Raw genomic sequence first — 7,976 nt, forward strand, 5'->3', positions numbered from 1 at the left:
GCAATGTCAGCCCAGGGGCGGCTCGCTGTGCTCAAAGCAGCACCCTGGAAGCCCCATATTCACCAGTCTCATATAATGATGATACGGTTTGTACAAAGTCTGCCTGGTGAGGTATCATTTCAAAAGTCTTGGTCTGTTGAACATTACTATTGTGTTGGATTGTGTGTGTAGCATTGGCTGGGAAGTTTTGCTCTGTGTGTGTTACTGAGATGAGGTTGGGAAATGCCCCCCACCAGCCTTTCAGGTGTGACAATGGAGGAGCCAGACTCACTGCTGGCCCATAAAAGGGATCCACACTCCCAAGGACTATCCCAGGAACCGTGTACAATGCAGACTTCTCCGAGATAGCACAGCGACAATGGGCACTGCTTGACTCACATCGTAGCAAAGGTACTTCCTAGCCAGTTGGAAGAAACTATGAAAGAGGGGGTAGAGACATCATGAGTTCATAGAATCATAGAATTCAAGATCAGAAGGGACCACTATGATCATCTAGTCTGACCTCCTGCAAGATGCAGGCCACATTAGCCGATCTACCCACTCTTTTAGCAAGCGACCCCTGCCCCATGCTTCGGAGGAAGGCGAAAAACCTCCAGGGACACTGCCAATCTGCCCTGGAGGAAAATTCCTTCCCGACCCCAAATATGGCGGTCAGCTGAACCCCGAGCATGCGGGCAAGACTCTCCAGCCACACCCTCTGAAAGAGGTTAAGAATATCATATTATTGACCCAATTTGACCCAATTAAGTACCAGTTTGGCACTTAATTGACCTAGTGACTTAGCCCGTTATCCTATTATACCATCTCCTCCATAAACTTATCTAGCTTAATCTTAAAGTCATGGAGGTCCTTCGCCCCTACTGTTTCCCTCGGTAGGCTGTTCCAGTATTGCACTCCCCTGATGGTTAGAAACCTTCGTCTAATTTCAAGCCTAAATTTCCTGACTGACAATTTATATCCGTTTGTCCTCGTGTCTACATTAGCACTGAGCTGAAATAATTCCTCTCCTTCCCTGGTATTTACCCCTCTGATATATTTAAAGAGTGCAATCATATCTCCCCTAATCCTTCTTTTGGTTAAGGAAAACAAACCGAGCTCCTCAAGTCTCCTGTCATACGACAGGCCTTCCATTCCTCGGATCATTCTAGTGGCCCTTCTTTGTACCCGTTCCAGTTTTAGCTCATCCTTCTTAAACATGGGAGACCAAAACTGCACACAATACTCCAAATGAGGTCTCACCAACGCCTTATATAACGGGACTAGCACTTCCTTATCCCTACTAGAAATACCCCGCCTAATGCAACCCAAGACCGCATTAGCTTTTTTAACGGCCACATCACATTGCCTACTCATAGTCATCCTACGATCAACCAGGACTCCCAGGTCCTTCTCCTCCTCCGTTACTTCCAACTGGTGCGTCCCTAGCTTATAACTAAAATTCTTGTTAGTCATCCCTAAATGCATAACCTTACACTTCTCACTATTGAATTTCATCCTGTTACTAATACTCCAGTTTACAAGGTCATCCAAATCTCCCTGGAGGATATCCCGATCCTTCTCCGAATTGGCAATACCTCCCAACTTGGTGTCGTCCGCAAACTTTATCAGCCCACTCCTACTCTTGGTTCCCAGGTCAGCAATAAATAGATTGAATAAAATAGGACCCAAAACCGAACCTTGAGGAACTCCACTGGTAACCCCCCTCCAACCCGACAGTTCCCCTTTCAGTACTACCCTCTGCAGTCTCCCCTTTAACCAACTCCTTATCCACCTCTGGATTTTCATTTCGATCCCCATCTTTTCCAATTTAACCAATAATTCCTCATGCGGTACCGTATCAAACGCCTTACTGAAATCCAGATATATTAGATCCACCGCATTTCCCTTGTCTAAAAAATCTGTTACTTTCTCAAAGAAGGAGATCAGATTGGTTTGGCACGATCTACCTTTCGTAAATCCATGCTGTAATCTATCCCAGTTGTCATCGGCCTCCTGCTCCTTAACCACTCTCTCTTTCAAAATTTTTTCCATTACTTTGCATACTACAGATGTTAAACTAACAGGCCTGTAGTTACCCGGGTCACTCTTTTTCCCCTTCTTGAATATAGGAACTACATTAGCTAATCTCCAGTCCAACGGTACAATCCCCGAATTTAGAGATTTATTAAAAATCATCGCTAACGGGCTAGCAATATCACTCGCCAATTCCCTTAATATTCTAGGATGAAGATTATCCGGGCCCCCTGATTTACTTCCATTAAGCTGTTCAAGTTTGGCCTCCACCTCAGATACCGTAATGTCTACCCCCATATCTTCATTCCCATCGGTCCCTCTATCACTATTCCTTAGCCCTTCATTAGCCTCATTAAAGACCGTGGCAAAATATTCATTCAGATATTGTGCCATTCCAAGATTATCCCTAATCTCCACTCCGTTTAAAGTTTTAAGCGGTCCCACTTCTTCCTTCTTGGTTTTCTTCCTATTTATATGGCTAAAAAACCTTTTGCTATTGGTTTTAATCCCCTTCGCTAGGTCCATCTCCACCCGTCGCTTTGCCTTTCTCACTGCATCCCTACACCCTCTGACCTCAATAAGGTAGGTTTCTTTGCTGATCCCTCCCATTTTCCACTCCCGGTACGCTTTCTGTTTTTTCTTAATGACCCCTCTAAGACGCTTGGTCATCCAGCTCGGTCTAAAACTGCTACCTACGAGCCGTTTTCCCTTTCTCGGGATACATGCCTCTGACAACTCCTGCAATTTCAACCTGAAGTAACCCCAGGCGTCATCTACCTTTAGATTCCTAAATATGTTGGTCCAGTCCACTTCCCTAACTAGTCGTCTTAATTTAGTAAAGTTAGCCCTTTTGAAATCGTAAACCCTAGTCTCAGATGCAATATTAATTATCCTCTCATTAATTTTGAAACGAATTAGCTCGTGATCACTCGAGCCAAGGTTGTCCCCTACAACTATTTCCTCAACAAGGTCCTCATTACTCACCAAAATCAGATCTAAAATGGCATCCCCCCTCGTTGGTTCAGCAACCACTTGATGTAGGAATTCATCAGCTATCACGTCTAGGAAAAGCTGAGCCCTATTGTTATTACTAGCATTTGTTTCCCAATCTATATCTGGGAAGTTAAAGTCTCCCATGATCAAGCAGTTCCTATTAGTGTTTACCTCCTTAAAAACATTAAAGAGCTCTCTATCCGTCTCCAAGCTAGATCCTGGCGGTCTATAGCACACCCCAATCACTATCCCGGGTGAGGCTCTGGTAGTTTTCTTCCCCAATGTGACCATTGCCCACACAGACTCCGTATTAACCATTGCATTGCTAGTTATTTCATTACATTTCACCTCATTATTGATATACAATGCTACTCCCCCACCTTTACCTTTGCATCGGTCTTTTCTAAACAGCACATACCCTTCCATACCTGTACTCCAGTCATGGCTATCGTTCCACCATGTTTCGGTTATTCCTACGATATCCGGTTTCAATTCTCGGACTAGGAGCTCCAGTTCCTCCATTTTATTACCTAAGCTTCTCGCATTGGTGAACAAACATCCTACCTTTTGCTGTTGGGCTCCTCTCACTCTTCTCACCCCGCTCGGTAGGGACACAGTACTACCAGTATGACCTGTCGATCTAGTATCCGTCCCCCCCCTCTTCCTTACACCTAACCGTCCCCCTCTGGCTATATCTGTTATCTTCTTGTTCTCACTCCCAATGTATAAATTTGGCGTGGAGTGCACCAGGGCCTCTCCCAACCGTCTCCCCCCAGTGTCTAGTTTAAAGCTCTTTTAATCAGATGAGCCAGCCTCCCTCCTAGAAGTCTACTTCCTTCCCTACTTAGGTGGAGCCCATCCCGTGAGAACAGTTGTCTGTCCCCAAAAGCCTCCCAGTGCCCATACATCCCAAAGCCCTCCTTGTAACACCACTCTCTCAGCCAACTATTAATCGTCAGGATTCTCTCACCCCTTTGGCGCCCTTCTCTAGGGACAGGTAGGATCCCACTGAAGATCACCTGAGCCTCAATTTCCTTAAGCGTCTTACCCAACCTGGCATAGTCTCCCTTGATCCTGTCTAGCGAGAATCTAGCAGTATCATTCGTTCCCACATGAAGGATGACCAAAGGGTTCTTACCTGCTCCTCTTAGGATCCTTTTCAACCTCAGGTCCACATCCCGTATTTTAGCGCCCGGTAGACAGCAAACCCTTCTGTTCTCCGGATCGGCCTTGGTCACAGGCCTGTCCAACCTTCTCAGTATGGAGTCCCCAATCACGTAGACCTGCCTTTGCCTGGGGACAGTGCGGTCCTCTAACCTATCCCCCGTTCCCCCTGGTTGCAAGCTCCTTCCATTCCTATCTTCCCTTGTGGTTCCCCTTAAGCCATCCTGTAATCTCCCCTGACCCAAACTTGGTGTTGCCTCCATAGACTCCTCCCCTCTATCTATGGGACTGGCCGCTCGTCTCTTTTTCCTTGGCCTCCCACCATCAGCTACCATATTCTTTACCCCTTCCTCATTCTCCAAACCTTCAAACCTGTTCCTTAGCTCTATTTCCCCGTCACTGGCTCTCCTTTTCCTCGGCCTGCTTCTCACAGTCACATGCTTCCACCGCCCATCCTCCTCGTCTGGTGGTCCCCCCTCACTGGCCTTAGCCCCTGCTCCCACCTGTGCCCCTGGGCGTTCCCCTTCAGTTACTGCCTGCCATTGCTCCATCAGCTGCTCGAACCCCCTTCTATTCTCTATCAGGGTTTCTACCTGCAGCTCTAGGCCCTGGATCTTTTCCTCCAGCAGCTCTATTAGGCGACACTTCATACATACATAGTACTGCTCTGGGTCCCCCGCTAGAACCAGGTACATACCGCAGCTGCTGCATGCTCTCATCCTCGGTGTGTCCTCTGCTGCTTGGCTCATGGCTGCTGCTGTCCCGGCCTCGCTCGGTGCTTGTACCTAGGGAAACACAGGGGACACGGCGCGGCCCCCTTCCTCCTCCCCCTGCTAACTCCCACGCAAACTCCCCTGTTAGCAGCTCTGTTTGCTGCCTCCTGTGCCTCTCTCCCCCACAACTCAACAGCTGGAAATACACCTGGATGACAAAACTGATTCAGAAATCAGAAGAGAATAATAATAGTACATTCAAACCAAAGTCCCCAAACAGACTAGTAGTGGTTTTTCTGCAGAAAATTTTCAGTTTGGGGAATTTTGTTTTCTCAACCAGACTTTGCCAAGGGAAGCAGAGAGAAAATGGTTTGAGTTGGCTCCTTCAGAACAGCTTGGCCTAGACACTAGCTCTGGTTCACTGTTGTGGCCTTGCTCAGGTTGAGGGTATTTTAATTATCTGGGGAGGTCCCAGGGTGTTTGGGGGAGATTATGAGGCTGTTCCCCTTTGAGATAAAAACTAAGAAATGCAGGACTAGAAATTTTTTTTTTAGAAATCTGGGATTTAGACATTTTATTTGAAGCAAGTGGGGGGGGGGCAGCTGAGATTCTGAGAAGCTTTTTGTTTGCAAGAAGCAACATTGTTTGATCTGTCATTGTACCAAGGGGGGAGATGGTTGTCTGTAAAGGAGAGTGAAGACTAAATGCATGCAATGAGGATGGGATTCAAACCCATGCGTGCAGAACACAATGGATCAGCAGTCCATCACCTTAACCACTCAGCCACCTCACCTGAGCTGCTAAGATAGGGACAGGAGGAGAAATCTAAGTCCGGCAGAGATACGGACACTAAGGAATTTTTAAATACTAAGCGTAAGCAGGGGCTGAATGAGCTCCCCCCTCACATCTAGTGAGGAGCTGGGGGAAGACTTCAGTAACAGGCCGTGTTTGCATAGACACCCCTACTCTGCCTAGCTATGCAGCATGATGGGGCCGCTTCCCCAAAATGACCAGTTTGGGATGGTGGTGGGTAACAAATCACTTTAGCATTGAGTGCAATGAAATGTTATTCTCCTCACTGTACGAGTGAAGGGCAGCAGAACGTACCTAGGCCGTCCTGACGGAGGGGTGGGTGGGTGGGGGAGGAATCGCTTTCATTGGACGGCAGAGAAGTGATTGAGGACGTCACCCTAACCCAGTGGTCCCCAAACATTTCACACTGCGCCCTCGTATCCATGGCTGTGGCCCCTCGGAAGCCGCGGTCGAGAAGCGGGGCTGGGAGTGGGGCCGTTGCTTGCTGGGGAGAGGGGTGCGGACAGGGGTCAGGGGGTCGAGGCCGGGCTGGGAGCCAGGGGCCCAGGCTGAGGGTGGGGTTGGGGAAGAGCTGGGACAGAGTGGGGCTGAGTGGGGCTCCCTCCCTGCCCTCCATGGGGGCTGGCTCAGGCCCTGAGGTGCCCTCATCAATCTTCCTATGTGTCCCCCTAGGAGTCACGCCCCACGTTTTGGGGACCACTGACCCCTACTCGCTAAGCAGGGGCTGGTGATGCCAAAGCCCAGGAAAGGGATAACAAGTGCGGGGGCCCCAGCACCGGAACCCTGCCCCCCCCCACTTCTGTGTGTGGCTCCGCCCCCTTCCACCCCTTCCACCCACGGCCCCACCCACTGTCACCCCTGTTCCACCCCTTCCCCCACTGGCCCCACCCGGTCACTCCTTTACCCCGGCCCCGCTGTGGCCCCGAGACCAGAGAAGCTCTGTGCCCCTGCTGCAGCCCCCGGGCCGTAGCAGGGAGTGGGAGCTCCTCCAGCCCTGGGGCTGACATGGGGGAGACTTTCCCAGGGGGTCCCAATTTGGCCAGGGGGTCTAGTCATGGGCCCCACTGTCCCCTTGGCAACGCAAGGTTTGGGGAGGCTGAGCCCCCCCGAATCTCCATTACGAGCCGCCCAGGCTACCTCTGCTCAGTGGGTGGCCAGTCTCCCTGTGTCTCTGCTGTTCATGCTGGGGAGCCCGGCCGGCCTTAGGGGTGGGGCCCCCGGCAGCCGCCCAGGGCTCCAGGGGGTCAAAGGGCACCGTGTGGCCATGCAAAGGTGCTCACTGCTCTCCCCTGCCCCAGTGCTCCTCCGTGGCCCCACAGAGGCTGGGGGGAGCGAGGAGCAACACTATGTGCTCCATGCGTCCTGGTCACTTTCCCCAACTGGGCTGGGCTGTGAGGGGAGCATCAGAAGCTGCTGCTCTCTGCCCTCCCCTGATGCAGCCCGGCTGAAGAAAGTGACCTGGATGCAGGGAGCTCGGATGACGTCCCTTCTCGCCCCCCTGCCCCTGCTAGGGAAGGCTGCTGTGTGGTGTCTCCATGGCTGCACTGTCAGTGATGCAGGTTTCTCGATCCCATTGTTCCAGGGGCATCCTACTAGATAAAATTGAGCAAGAAATGCTCCCCAGTGGTTTTTTAGGACTGGAATTGCTATTTTCAACAGTGATTGCCATTTTTTTTCTAGTTTTGTTTGTTTAAAAGGAAGACAGTGATATTGCATTGGCAAATTCCCCATAGAAACAAAGAATAATAAAGGCACCTCAACTTTTCCTCATTTATGGAGGACAGTCTTATAATATGGATCCAGATCTCCTCCAATCACACAAGCTGAAAATTGTTTCACTTTACTGCAGCTCTGTAACCATGCGGGAACCAATCCTGTCTGTGTTCTGTGCACATCCAGAATTCCTGCTGAATGACCCGCCCTGGGAGCAAGTTCCAGTGGCTCAGGGCTGGGGCGGAAGGAGGGTGCAGGTGGAGCCCAGGGCTGGGGCAGCAGAGGGTGTGTGGGTGGGGGAGCACTGGTGGGGAAAGGGGAGCCCAGAGCTGGGGTGGCAGGGGTGTGTGTGTGGAGGAGAGCCCAGGGCTGGGGCGGCAGGGGGGTGCGGGTGGGGGAAGGCCAGAGCTGGGGCGGCAGGGGGTGTGGGTGGGGGGGACAGAGCTCAGGGCTCGGGCAGCAAGGGTTATGGGGGGGAGCCCAGGTCTGGGGTGGGGGCAGACAAATTTTTTTTCCTTGGGGCGGCAAAAAACCTAGAGCTGGTCCTGCCTCCACCCACCGTGAGGT

The 7,976-nt window shown here is 50.8% G+C and overlaps 1 non-coding gene across 1 annotated transcript; it reads right to left on the bottom strand.

The window, feature by feature from the left end:
• Positions 1–5,594: 5,594 nt before the first annotated feature.
• Positions 5,595–5,676, bottom strand: TRNAS-GCU. Its single transcript has one exon. It is a non-coding gene; the product is annotated as a tRNA-Ser (tRNA).
• Positions 5,677–7,976: the final 2,300 nt, after the last annotated feature.

The sequence above is a fragment of the Mauremys mutica genome, unplaced genomic scaffold (genome assembly GCF_020497125.1).
Source record: "Mauremys mutica isolate MM-2020 ecotype Southern unplaced genomic scaffold, ASM2049712v1 000789F_np12_obj, whole genome shotgun sequence".
Taxonomy (NCBI): domain Eukaryota; kingdom Metazoa; phylum Chordata; order Testudines; family Geoemydidae; genus Mauremys; species Mauremys mutica.